The following is a 15,276-nucleotide window of genomic DNA, read 5'->3' as shown; positions in this document are numbered from 1 at the left end:
TGAAAGTCACCAAAGTTTCCCTTGTTGTGATGAAAGGTGACTTAAGTTCGACTAATGGTCTTCATTACCTTCGAGGTTCTACAGTTTCAGGTAACGCTACTCCAGTTGTTTCAAAGAATTCTGATTGTGATGCTGCTAACCTTTGGCATATGCGTCTTGGACATATGAGTGAACTTGGTTTAGCAGAGTTAAATAAGAGAGGTCTTCTTGATGGATATGAACCTGGTAAATTGAAATTTTGTGAGCATTGTATCTTCGGCAAACACAAGAGGGTGAAGTTCAACACTTCGACTCATACAACTGAAGGTATTCTTGATTATGTGCATTCTGATTTATGGGGACCATCTCGCAAGAAGTCACTAGGTGGTGCTAGTTACATGCTGACTATTATTGATGATTATTCAAGAAAAGTTTGGCCTTATTTCTTGAAGCATAAATATGAAGCATTCTCAGCATTTAAGGAGTGGAAGATTATGATTGAAAGACAAACTGAAAAGAAGGTAAAAATACTTCGCATTGATAATGGTATGGAATTCTGTTCTAAGCAATTTAAGAATTATTGCAAGTCTGAAGGCATTGTCAGACATTACACCGTTCCTTATACTCCTCAACAAAACAGTGTTGCTGAGTGTATGAACAGGACCATTATTTCCAGAGCCCGTTGCATGTTGTCCAATGCAGGTTTGCATAGGCGTTTTTGGGCTGAGGCCGCTTCCACTGCTTGTTATCTCATTAATCTTTCACCATCTATTGCTCTTAATAAGAAAACTCCAATTGAGGTATGGTCTGGTTCACCTGCTGATTATTCACAGTTGAGAGTTTTTGGTTGCACTGCTTATACTCATGTTGATAATGAAAAATTGGAGCCTAGGGCTGTTAAGTGCATTTTTCTTGGTTATAAGTCTGATGTTAAAGGTTTTAAATTATGGAATCCTGAAACCCAGAAGGTTGTTATTAGCAGAAATGTTATCTTTAATGAATCTGCCATGTTACATGATGTTTCATCTACTAATGTTCCTGTTGGGAGTGAACAGCAGCCTATTGTTCAGGAGCCTACTGTTCAGGTGGAGCATGTTATTGATTCAGGTGATACATTTGATAATAAAATTGTTGATGCACATGATGAACCCGTCGTTAATGATGATAATGTCACTCCCACTCCAAATCAGCCTATTGTTCCACCCAGTTGGAATCTTGCACGTGACAGAGTTAAGCGGGGTACTAACAAACCTGACAGGTTAATTGAAGAGTGCAATATTGTTTCTTTTGCTTTATCTGTTGCAGAAGAAATTAAAGGTAATCCTGAGCCTTCTTCATATTCCGAGGCTATTATTTCTGGTGATAGTAATAAGTGGATGACTGCTATGCATGATGAGATGGAATCACTTGAAAACAATGGCACTTGGGATTTAGTAAAATTACCTAGAGAGAAGAAGCCTATTCGTTGCAAGTGGGTTTTCAAGAGGAAAGAAGGCATTTCTCCTAATGATGAGACAAGATATAAAGTAAGGTTAGTTGCTAAAGGTTACAGTCAGATTCCAGGTATTGACTATAACGAAGTCTTTTCTCCTGTTGTGAAGCATAGCTCTATTCGCACTTTACTCAATATTGTTGCCATGCATGATCTTGAGCTTGAACAATTGGATGTTAAAACTGCATTTTTACATGGAGAATTAGAAGAGGATATTTATATGGAACAACCTAAAGGTTTTGTTCTTCCTGGAAAAGAAAAGCTTGTCTGTAAGTTAAAGAAATCTCTTTATGGATTGAAGCAATCCCCTAGACAGTGGTACAAGAGATTTGACACCTTTATGCTCTCTCAAGGTTTCAAAAGGTCTAATTATGATAGTTGTGTTTATTTGAAAACTGTCAAAGGTTCAACTATTTATTTGCTCCTTTATGTTGATGATATGCTTATTGCTGCAAAGAGTATGTCAGAGATTAATGAACTAAAAAAGCAATTGAGTAATGAATTTGAGATGAAGGATTTGGGTGCAGCAAAGAAAATACTTGGCATGGAAATATCCAGAGACAGACCGTCTGGAAAAGTATATCTAAGTCAGAAGGGATATATTGATAAAGTTCTTCGTCGTTTTAATATGCATAATGCCAAGCCAGTAAGCACTCCATTAGCTGCACACTTCAAATTATCATCAGCTTTATGTCCTAAGTCAGATGCAGATATTGAGTACATGTCTAGAGTTCCCTATTCGAGTGCAGTTGGTTCACTTATGTATGCCATGGTTTATTCTCGTCCGGATTTATCATATGCATTGAGTGTTGTCAGTAGATACATGGCTAATCCTGAAAAAGAGCATTGGAAAGCAGGTGAGTGGATTTTCAGATACCTACAAGGTACTTCTAATGCTTATTTACAGTTTGGAAAAACTAGAGATGGACTTGTTGGTTTTGTTGATTCTGATTTTGCTGGTGATTTGGATAAGAGAACATCACTCACAGGTTATGTTTTCACCATTGGTGGTTGTGCTGTGAGTTGGAGAGCAACTTTGCAGTCTATTGTGGCTTGTTCCACTACTGATGCCCAGTATATGGCTATTTCTGAGGCATGCAAAGAAGCTATCTGGTTGAGAGGTTTGTACACTGAGCTTTATGGAGACTCATCTTGCCCTACCGTATTTAGTGACAGTCAAAGTGCTATATATCTTACAAAGAATTCAGTGTATCATGAGAGGACAAAGAACATTGATGTCAGATTTCATTATATTCGAGATGTTGTTGCTGAAGGCGATTTGAAGGTATGTAAGATAAGTACTCATGATAATCCAGCTGATATGATGACAAAGCCAGTTCCGGCCAATAAGTTTGAGCTTTGCTTAGGCTTAGTTGGTATTTCTCACTAGTCCTATGGATTTTGACGCACAAGGTGTTTAAGCTGATTTGGATGGAGTTATTCACTTTCTTCGACTACTGGAGGGAATTTGGCTCAAGGTGGAGAATGTTAAATTGTGATTCAAATTCTAGTACCGTATTGGACTAGACGTAGTACATACGGTGTGGGCCTTTTGCGTTGGTACCGACGCGTACGAGTACAACTCGTTTACTTGTCCTACAAGGACTCCTATGTGTTGCCCCTCATATATACCCCATGTAGTCGCATCTCAGACGGTCTGTCGTCTCGTGCTTGTAATACTCCTCCATCATAGTGATTGTGTCTTCGTGCGTCCGTGGTTTTCTCCCACAAGACTCCTATGAATCTCTTTAGAATAAGAAGCGACACCAGAGTGCTAGCCCCGTACCCCCTGACCAACAAAGCTTGACCAGTACCTCTGCTGTAGATTTCTAAGCACACTAGTTGCATTTGATTAAGCACCAAGAAGAATTTACAACCTCAATGGTAACAATAAACCAAAAAGGCGCAGTAGAATGTAGTAATAAGAATAGTAACCGAAAACAGGTTACTATCCATGTTTAAGTCAGGCTAGCACTAGCTAGTTTGGCAGTGGCAGTTGCCACAAAAGAATCAGGGCTGTAGTTCATATGTGTGGTGAAGAGAGAAACATAGCATACCTGCTCCAGAAATTGGCAGCGGGTGCCCTGAAAGCAGGAACTGAAGCCTCCGCCGCCACAGCAGCAGCTACAAGATTCTTTAGAGCATCTCCAACAGGCGCGCCAAAATAGCGCCGCGCCGCAAAATCCTTCGTTTTAGCGCGCGCGTAACCGGAATAGTTGCTTCAGCGGGTGCGTGAAAACAGCGCGCGCGGCATACGTAGTCCAGCGCGCGGGCCGAAACACAATCGCGCGCCGCTTATTTGCTGCGCCCGCTCCCGCACGCTGGACTCTCGCGCGCTCGCTCGCACCTCCCACCCCCCCTCCAGCCACGCCGCCGCCGCCGGCCGCGCCACCCGGCGGTCGTTCCGGCGCTTCCCCGGCCTATCCCCGCCCCGCGCGCGCTTTCTCCGGCCCCCCTCTAGTCCTGCCGCCCCGCGCGCGTGTTGGTCCTCCGACGAACAGCGCCCGCACGCTCGCTGCCGCTCGGCGCCCGCAAGGTGTTCGACAAAACGCCTAGAAGGTATGTATTGCTCAAAAGCCATGAATTTCGTGCATGTTGATTGTAGTTTTTTATTTATAGCATAGTATTCAACATTGTAGATGAGTTCGTCGTATGATTCTTCCGAAGAAGAATTTGATATGGAAGAGGAGGAGGATCTTGCAATGATCCTACCTATGCATATCTTCTATATCTAAATAGGGGCACCCCACTAGGTGATTTTCCTGTCTTCTCATGAAGCCACGTCACTCCAATTGTTATAGCCGTTGATTCAGTAAAGTTGAGGAGTGCGCAGCCGTCTGATCAAAGGTAGAGAAAATTACTAAGAATTGCCACCGCTAAGTGAAGATACCGTTTCGTTCTCAGCCTTACCGCTCGTTGCTTTGCTTTTTTTTCAGACACCGTAGCGCTCGCTGCTACCGACTGGATTTTTTCGCTTGGGCTTTACATGTACACTTAACTGGACCCTAAAAGCCATCGGAAGCCCATAGGTTAAGGTCCATTGTTCCAGCCTTTCCTTCCAATGGCGACTGCCACGACCCCACACATTTATCATCTCCCTAATTAGCAGATACTGTAGTAACTCATTGGCGTTCGGCCACTCAAATCAAACCAGCGTGAGCACTAATTAATTCCTCGGTCGATTGATTTCCCATCAATCTACTATACCGCTGTCGTTCCTTCTTCTCCGCCAAATAAATGGAGTAGTAATAGATGGGGTTGTTCTTATCACAAAGGGTATTCTCGGACTGGTTGGCGGTCTGTGGGAGACGCTGCCTCCGCCGTGCAGCCATCGCCTGCGGTGTCGCTCCCATCTCTTACCCGGCCGTGCTTGGAAACTCCCCGATTCAGAGGACTCCGACAGAGGTATGTAGCGGTGGTGCATGTTGGTGTTGGGGTAGGGCATGTTTAGGGGCCGGAGGAGGCCGTCGACGACACTGGTGGCCACGTCGTCGATCATGTGACGTCCAAATCGGGCAGGAGGCTAGGAAGATGCGCATAGGGGTGTTTTGTCTCTTCCCTACATATCTCTTCCACGACAGGCACCAGCTACGCGTTCCATTGGACCAGCGCCGCCTCATCACAAGGTAATCACCATCGTTTGCCGTGACCGAAAATCTTTCTACCTATATCTTTGTCTGATCGTTGTTCTTGGTCTGCAGTTCATCTCTCCCTCTCTCCTATTAATCTGTGGATGCCTTCAAATCTTCGCTACCCGACGGCTATGACTCCGCATCCGACCTTGCCAGAATCGACGGCAAGGAGCTGCGATGATCCCCTGCCAATCTTCTTCAAATTTTGTGTAGTGTAGTAAACTCGTGATCATATACAATTTGAGAAGGTGAGATATCTGCATTTTTCCCTTCTGAAGAACATGTGTTAAGAATTTTTGCCGTGGGATTTTGGACACGGAAAAAAGTGCATTGTGTTTGACACGAGAAAAATCTATTAATCACTCCGTGAGATGGGAAAAGGGGGAGTTTGATTTCTCTCATGTGCCGGGGAAAAAGAAAAATGCGGGCGTGCCAGTGTACGTACACAAAGAAAAGTGATACGGGAAACAAGTATTTCATTTATTTCTTTGGATGAACAAAATTACAAGATCCCATTAAAAATGGTTGTGCTCCATGGCCTACTAGCGCGGCCTGCCTGACTATGGCGATGTGCGGTCTCCTGGTTCCCGGGGCCTCAAAAAGCTCCCGGCTAATTACTCCCGCGGGTTGCTCCGCGAGATACCTCCGATTAAGCCGTGTGGTCGTCTTCGTCGTCTTCGCTTTGCATTCTCCATGCATGATGATGATGGTGTGAGTGTATGGTGTGGGCGGCGGCAAAGCTCGTATCCTCGTTGGTACACGTGCCGCTCAAAACATGGCTTTGTACTGGCCATGTTCGCCCTCGCCGTCGCACCTCATCAGTCTTGACAGCGTTGATGTAATCGGTGTTGGGGTAGCATGGATCCTGCTTGGCTCGGACTTCTTGACGATGTAGCGGCTTCGTCAGGGTACGCAAGGGGTTGCCTCGCGGGAGTACTCTTTTGTGGAGACCGGTGTCAGTGTAAAACCAATGCACGCTCGCATCGGCATGCCCGGTGTGGTTGGCGTCTCATCTCGACTAGACGCCGAGGTTACGGCAGTCTGCGGAGACAAAGACTCCGCCTCACGAGGCCGTGAAAGGTAACATCTTAGAGGGGCGTGGTGGATGCCTCGTCTCAGCTAGACGCCGTATTCGGTGGTCTGCTAAGACAAAGAGCGCGTCGTCTGTACGGTGACAGGACATGTGTGCAACGAAGGATGCACCTTGTCTTGGCTGGACACCGTATTCGGTGGTCCACCAAGACAAGGGCAAAGCATCGCGGTGCCGAAGAAAGGTGACATCATGGAAGGGCGTGGTTGATGCCTCGTCCTAACTAGACGCCGTATTCGGTGGTCTGCTAAGACAAGGAGCACGCTGCCTGTACGCCGAGACCTGTACGCCATGAAGAGTGCACCTTGTCTCGGTTGGACGCCGTATTCGGTGGTCCGCCAAGACAAAGGAAACACATCGCGGGATCGTGGTAAGGGCCGGTGAAGACGTGTCATCGCGTAGCACCATCTTCGTATCGCGGGCTCCGTGTTGCAGGCAGCACCGGGGACGTGTGTCATCTTCATGAGCTCCGGGTCACGGGATCCGTCTTGATGAGGTAGACATCGGTGGTGTCGTCCCGCGAGCTCCATGCCTCCGTCCACCTCGGCACCGGCTTGATGATGTTGATGATGGGCGTCGTCTTGGCGGGCTCCGTGTCGTCATACTCCGCGACATGCCAACGACATCCTCGGGAGCTCCACACCTCCATCCTCCATGGCGCCTATTTGATGACGAAGGCGACAGGCGTCGTCCTGGCGGGCTCCGTGTCACCATACTCCGCGGCACGCGGCGGCATCCCCACGAGCTTTACGCCTCCGGGATCCACGCCATGATCCTCCGCGGCGCCAGCTTGATGACGAAGTCGAGGGCGTCGTTTGGGTGAGCTCCACGCCTCCGTCCTCCATGGCGCCGGATTGACGAAGTAGATGGCGGTCGGCCTCCCAGCAGGCTCAACGCCTACTCCTTGCTATGTGCGTCCGTGGGTGAGTGTGCTCCCATGTGTGAGGGCGCCACATCGGCCGCCGCATCCGGGTGTGTGATGACCTACACACATAGAAAAAGAGGATTATTGCACCGCCGGAAATCCTTCCGTGGGCGCGTTCATCTGCTTCCGTTTGAGGGTGTTGTCGCCGTGTTCCCTTGGCGTACGCGTTGCTTTATGGGCACGCCCTCCGATCTCGACGCTGCCACCAGGGGCGGCGGGCGCGGGTGCCTTCTCTTCTCTTGTTGCCTACGTGAGGTGCTCTTGTTGGTGCGCTGCGTGCCTTCTGTCTCCGTCGCAAGCTGTGTTCTTGCGTGAGGTCCTCTGTCCGTGAGATGTGTACTTGCTCCCTGCATACATAAAAGAGATATACATGTACGTATCTGGCCTCCACGGATCCTTCTTGGCGCATGCACTGCGTTCCTTCTTGACGCATGCACTTCCGCCGTGGGCGCGGCCTTCCTGTTGTTCTCAACGCTGCCGCCACGCCGCCTCTTCTGCCTCCTTCTTGTGTGCGCCTCGTCTCCGCCGGCTGCCTCCCGCGTGTTCTGGCTGGCTGTCCTCTCCTAGTGCGCATGTCGTCATCTCCGCGGCGTGCTCGTCGCCGGAAGACAGGGCCTAACACGGCCATCACATGCGCGTGCCCCTCCTTCTTGAGTTCCACTTTGGCGACGCCGCCACGGGCGCGTCTCCTTCCTGGGCATGTGTCGTCCCAGCTTGGTGTCGTCGCTGCCATCACATCTGTACTTGCATGCCATCGCTTCGGCGGGTGCGTGTATCTGTTGTGCTCCAGGGGTGTCCTTAGGTTTCCTGCAAATAGATGATAGCACGTAGAAGATTATTGTATGGTTACTGCATCTCCCCCCGCGTATGTATTTCCACGGCCGGCGTGCACGTTTGTCCGCCGTTCATCCGATCTCCACGATGCTGCCACCACAGGCGCGTCTCTTCCTCGACGCTGCCGTCGCGGGCGCGTCTTCTTCTGCGTGCTTTCCCTTCTCTCCTCTGCTCTCTTTGTGCGGCAACTGATAGATGAAAAACACACAATATCAAATAAAATTAGTCGGCGGGGCTTGGTCTGCTCCTTCGTCTCCTCGGGCGCCTGCATGCTCGCCGTGGGCAGGCCGCCACCGTCGCCGTGGCCGGCGTCTCTCCTCGTGGGCTCATCACATCGGCTGCATGGTTTGCGAACACGTCGTCGTCTCCTCGGCTGACTTCGTTGTTGCGCTGCCCCCGGGTGCGTGAGATGTGTTAGCTAGCTCTTGGCTTCGGATGTTTACCTTCTCGCCTGGATGGCTCCCTCCTCTCCTTGCGTGAGTCCTCCCCCTCTTGCGCTCTTGTGTTTATATAGGGCACGAGGAAGCCAGGTACTCACGTAGCCTCTGGCCGTCCCCATCTTCTTTACCAAGAAAACGTCTTCTTCTTTCCTTGTTTAATCTCTTCAATAGTACTTACTTTGTTCGTTGATCTTCTTGACATACACGCCAGCTCAAAGGAAAGCCACGCTCGTGCATACCATACCAGAATCTGAGCGGTAATTGCAGCAGATGGTACTTCCTTTGGCAACGACGGTGCTTGTAAAATCCCTAATCAGCCGTAAGGTTTTATTCTGAATTAATCTTTACTTGCCAAATCAAACCTTGTACGTGCTCATCAAAGTGTTACTAGCCAAAAACTCAGCCCCGTACGTGTGTAAGTGCATATTGGACCCAAGGCAACACTAGCTTTCATGTATTTCAAGTACGTATTCATGCGGGTACTCGGAGAAGTATACACGCGCTTGCCGGTCGGCCGTCAATACTCGAACAAACTCTACGTACATGCATGTGCTGGGCTAATTTTAATTATCCCCCCATTAGCCCATTAACAATTACATTGGGCTAGGAGTAGTTCATACATGCAGACATGCAATACAGTCGCCATGCACATGCAATATAGGCACTTCTTGCTCCATGTGTACAACTAAATAATATTGATCCAAATCACCACCATTTAGACAACTTTTATTTTGGAATTATCCTCCCTCCTTATTTTCGTATTGTAGTGCAAAAATCTCATCGAACACATTGTTTAAACCATGTTTATCTTGATAGCAGGTTATGGAAAGTATTGCAGGTTTTAAACCATGTTGACATATTGCATGTTATCCGAAAGACATGGCAATACAATAGGGGATCTGACGCATGGCTCACATGGGTATCATATTTTGCATTTGTTTGAGGACGTGTACATCTTGATCTCTTCTGGATTCAACAAGAAAAGAAAAAAAATACATTGGCATTCAACAGTCTGGGGTCGTCAATTTATTTGGTGTAAGATTGTTTATTCTAAGATTTTTACATTATTGATTCTCAAGTCACCAGGCCAGGTAATCCCAGGTTATGATGTTATTTTGTCATTAACATTTTCAGTTGATGTTAATAAAATTATTCACTTTGGAGATATTTGGGAGAAGTATGCAAACAACATTTTTTTAATCATGATTGCATAATCTGCATCCAGAAACTATTGCATCAAGTTTAATTTCTATATCTGACAAAAAGTAGTGCAGTAGCATATACCTTTACTAAAAATTACACTGAAGCAACTAATAACTTCTGACTGACCTGTTGCCATCTTCTCATATGTAAAAGTACACATATTTCTCTCAAATTTATGCAATTGAATAACAGTGTGCCAACTACTTTGTTGGAGATTGTCGTCAAAACATGCTATTTTGGGGTTTTCTCAAGATGTCATATTTATGATTTCCTCATGGTGTTTGAGCGTGACTTTGCTCCGTAACTATATATTTTTAGTCATTTCAGATTTGTTATTGTTTTGGGAAGTTGACAAGTCGAAGACTCTCTATTTATTGTAAATAGAACGGACCCTAATTCAAATGATGAATTTGAAATAGAATAGGGAATTTGTATGTATGCTCAGTAGAAAAGTTAATTGTATGGAAAAGTTCAAAAGCTTTCGCAATGTAACCAATGTTTTATTATTTCTTCTCCTTGCATTATCAAACTTTAATATATTGTCTCTTTATGTAGTTTGGCATGCTAATGTACCAGGACATTGTTCTAACTTTTTGCTATACACCGGTAAGAAAAATTACAAGTTCCCGCAGCAACGAGCGGGGTATCACCTAGTTAATAAAAAACCGAAGCACGGTGGTTCGGTTATGGGTCGGCAAAAAATTTGGAGGGATAGGATCGATGCCCACAACAGATTGATCAGGCATTATTTTACGCAGAATCCCACATACCCCGAGTCGTATTTTCGTCGCCGGTTTAGGATGAGCACCGAGTTGTTTAGGCGCATTGCAGAGAAACTAGCGAGCCATGACCGCTTTTTTCAGCAATCTGTTGTGGGCATCGATCCTATCCCTCCAAATTTTTTGCCGACCCATAACCGAACCACCGTGCTTTGGTTTTTTATTAATATGCATAGCTAGGATCATTGCAAGATCCTCCTCCTCTTCCATATCAAATTCTTCTTCGGAAGAATCATACGACGAACTCATCTACAATGTTGAATACTATGCTATAAATAAAAAACTACAATCAACATGCACGAAATTCATGGCTTTTGAGCAATACATACCTTCTAGGCGTTTTGTCGAACACCTTGCGGGCACCGAGCGGCAGCGATCGCGCGGGCGCTGTTCGTCGGAGGACCAGCACGCGCGCGGGGCGGTGGGACTAGAGGGGGGCCGGAGAAAGCGCCCGCGGGGTGGGGATAGGCCGGGGAAGCGCCGGGACGGTCGCCGTGTGGCGCGGTCGGCGGCGGCGGCGCGGCTGGAGGGGGGTGGGAGGTGCGGGCGAGCGCGCGGGAGCGGGCGAGCGCGCGGGAGCGGGCGCAGCAAATAAGCGGCGCGCGATTGCGTTTCGGCCCGCGCGCTGGACTACGTATGCCGCGTGCGCTGTCTTCGCGCGCCCGCTGGAGCAACTATTCCGGTTGCGCGCGCACTAAAATGGGGGATTTTGCGGCGCGGCGCTAGTCTGGCGCGCCTGTTGGAGATGCTCTTTACAGCCTGTGACACATGGAAAATAAGCTGGTGGGATATTCAACAAAGGTAACAACAATTGCAACCCCTAATTTAAGTGGCTCAAAATTGAATCGGCAGCCCAACACATAAATTAGAGTGGCATCGATATGAAACGCAGGCAGGCAGTGCCTTGCAGCTGCAGTTTCAGGATGAAGTAACACGTATAAGCACACACAAAAAAAGACACAAAGAAATACCCTGGACGGGGCAGGAGTCACGGGACGCGCTGCTGGAATTTTATTTGCGATTGCTCGGCGATTTCAGGTCTGCTTTTCTCCGCCTCTTATCTTAGACTTGTTGCTGATCCCTCCCTAGACTTGAGTGGACGCGCCGTATTTAACTGCCACGGCCACGGGCCACGGCAACGAACTCTGCATCCGGATTCCGGACCCGAATCGAGTACAGCTTCAGGCGAGAAAGAAAGACGGATTACAGCCAGTGCTCGAGTCTACAGAATCCACCCCAGAGTCCCATACATGGAGAGGAACGCGAGAGTCCGCACATCCGAATCACCGGAATCCGACTCTGAACCCACCCTAAATTGGTCTCAGCGGACAGCTAGCTAGGGCTTTGATTCCAGAACACACGCCGTATCTAGAGAAGAAGATGAGCCGAAGGCTGAGGCCGGCCGGCCGGCCGTCCTCCAACGGCTGCGCGCCGGAACGATGCATCGCATCCTCGGCGACCTCCTGCAGATGTGGGGTCGTCGGCGTGGCCGCCGCTACGGGGGAGCAGTCCACCAAACCAAAACACAACTCTGATTTTTCGGAAGAGTTTTTTTAATGCAAAAGAAGCGCTTGCACCCGATCAAAAAAAAAAGAAAAAAAGAAAAATACTAGAAAATTTCCAAAAAAATTATATGGTAGATAATTAGTTGCGTGAGGTCCATTCCAATTTTTAGATAATTTGAACATTTGAGTAGCTCTCAGCAAAAGAGACAAAACATGTCAAAACAGTACATGAACAGTAAACCTTTTTACAGACCCCGAATTTGTTTTTTTTTTGCTGAGAGCTGCTCAGATATTCAAATGACTTGAAAATTGGAGTGGACCTCACGCATCTAATTATCTATCATTCAAAAAACAATTGGAATTTTTTGAATTTTTCTATTATTTGTATTGATTTTTTTCAGCGCGGGTGCAAATAAGCCTGGGCTCAGAAAAGGATTTTCGGCCCTTTATTGCTTCCAATAATGTTACTGTTATATGTTGTGATTGAAAAGGCTAACTTCTGAGGAGCGGAACGAAACGGAAACTCGTCGGCAAGAGGCTTGGATCATAGCGGAGTGGTGGGGGTGCCAGGGAGGGGGCAAGTACGTGATAAGTTGATTAGTTATAAATCATCGGCATTTGTAATCTCTTTCAATATAGTGAAGATTTGCTGGCCGGCTCTCGTGGGTTTATTTTTCCTTCGTGTTGGAGGGATTTTTCATATTAAATCTTTGTGTGTTCTCTGTGTTCATTTCGTTCTTCGCCGTTTCATTTGTCTATGGTATCTCTAACAGTTACATTGTTCACAAGAAATCTATGATTGAAATCAGGGGCAACATCCTGCCAAGTATAATCAGTTTTATCTATGAAACAAACACTAGCTAATTCATGTGCCACCAATTAGCTTCCCGGCGGCAATGCCAGAACTCCATCATTCCTATATCGCGGACAATATTCATACAAGATTTATAAATTGAGACTGCTTGATCATACCACCGTTGTTGCTCTAAGCATGTTTGGATAACTTCTAAACAATCTGATTGTGCTTGCGCTCTATTACATCCCACTAGTTAAGTGCCCGTGCGTTGCTACGGGGCAAATCAACAATTGTAGGTGCACTTAAAAACAATTATCGACGCGTTGATAACAAATTATATTGTCATTTTTAGTTGAGTGGAACACCATTATGATTTTGCTCGACAACAAATTGTCTTGTATATTTTTTAGGTCGAGTGGAACACCATTATGGTGGTTTTTGAATTAAGCATCTCGCCCAAATTTCATATGGTGCTCAATTAATTAAGCTTTTGTTTGCCCAATTGCACTATACTACTTCATGTTCTATGAACAGAAGGACAAATTATATTATGTGCGCATAGACATAATCTTAATGTCCCTTCTAGTGAAATTTAGGCATGCAAGACCAATTTTACCAACTTCTCATATCTTTCAAGGATAAAATTTCAGCAAACAAGCAACTCATGTATGAAGATGTGTGCTATTCTTTAGTATACTTGCATCGTGAAAATATCATGTTTTAGAAGTGAGAACCTTAGTATATTAATGCAACATATAACACTGACATAATATACGGTGCTACAGTTAGAAATTGTGATAAAAGGGAATCACCTAGTAACTTCTAAAGTGATCTCTCTGACAACAGATATGAAGTTAGCTAGCGTATTCTAAATCTAGACCGGTGTGAAGCTACTAAAATTACCATCATAGTACACTTGTTTGAAATTTAGCCAAAACTAATATACATTATGCGTCTTCAAAATCTGAAGTGAAATGTTATCAGTAAAGGGACAACCATTCCTCACCAAAATAAAGAGAGCAACGACAGGACCTACACATTAGCAAACATCCCAAAAATTAATCAACACTTTGAAGTAGATTTGTAAGAGCATTAATCCACAAGAAAAAAAACATATCCCTTAATTTTGCCTAGGCTATGCAAGAAAGTAGTACCAAGGAGCACCAACCATTTGTTTCCTGCCTTTTGCACTACCAATAAAACGACAGCATCCATGCCACTGCATGTTCAGCCTTTCTGTTGCATGATGATAATATAAAAGACATGATGATAATATAAAAGAAATGACCAGTCAAGGCAGGTTGTCGATCACTTGCTGGACATCACCTTATCTATTGGCAAGCACTGGTGATTTGTCTCATAACCTATCCATCCCTATCATTTTCACAAGCCTAAAATCTTAAAAGTAATACAAAAGTTTTGTAGATCTGTATGAAATAGTGCAAAAAGAATCATACATAGCAATTGTATAAAATGACTCTTTTATCTTGTCACTCTAGTATGAATCCAAGCATAGTACAACAGAAACAACTCATTAATCAGTAAACATTTCCAAATGGAAAAGACAAATAAAAGATACACCTACTTAGTAAATTTTGGAATATCAAATACATCATCTCCGCTCCTCTCTACAAAATTCAGAAAATATTCAAACATATGCTTATATTATTAAGTGTCACGGGTGTAGCCTAACAATATAGAGTTCAATGACATTCAAAGAAACAAAGGTCATTATAGTAGAGAAAGCCACCAAACGTAATCCTTCTGCATGTCCTTTTCTTGCCGCAGATTGTGTGCCCTTTTCTATTGAACTGTAGTCATAAATTGTCCTTTCTGTTTCTTTTTTCCCAAGCAGACAAAGGAGATCTCTCTTTTCATTATAACTATTAGTGATATCATGGGTAAATGCAAAAGAAAAATATGTATTGACAAATGAAAATCTGCAAAACCTTAACTTAGGACACCGGAGTGGAGCGACATTTATCTTGCAACCATGGTGGATGGTGATTTTCTTTGGCACAAGTGGCTCTTTGAAATTCATCATCCTGAACATAACAAATTAGAAATATGTATTTTTGTAGCTTCATACTATTGATACATGGGAAGAATGACGGTCCATTTTGATACCTCATCCAGTTCATCAAACTCAAAATCCTGACAAAATGATCAAACACTGAATGTTAGACATAAGCAGCGGTTGCCAGTTCTGTGTAATTTATAGCGGCCCAATGTGATCTCCTCAAGGATTGTGTTGACGTCTAACTATTTCCTCCATCTCAGTGTGTCTTCCCACATCTGCATAACCTTCTCCGCGCCAAACTGTCTGGCCTTCATGAACATGCATCATACGTTCATATCGATGCTGTCAGATCCTGGCATTTCAGAAAGCTATCTAAATGGTACAAGGAAAAAACAGAGGAAACGAAGAAATAAAACAAGGCAAGCAGAAGCATCGTAGTTGTCGTGCATGTCGAGGACAAGCCATGTACGGCCAGCCACTCCTGGAAGACGGCGACAACGCGCTCCTCACATCCTCAATGGAGATGCCAGGAACCAGACGTCAAAGAGCGTGGATGACCTTCCGCCACAGTGATCCTATCT

This window comes from Triticum urartu, chromosome 4A (genome assembly GCF_056163025.1).
Source record: "Triticum urartu cultivar PI428250 chromosome 4A, HENAU_Tu73, whole genome shotgun sequence".
Taxonomy (NCBI): domain Eukaryota; kingdom Viridiplantae; phylum Streptophyta; class Magnoliopsida; order Poales; family Poaceae; genus Triticum; species Triticum urartu.
Note: the sequence above shows the minus strand (reverse complement) of the source record.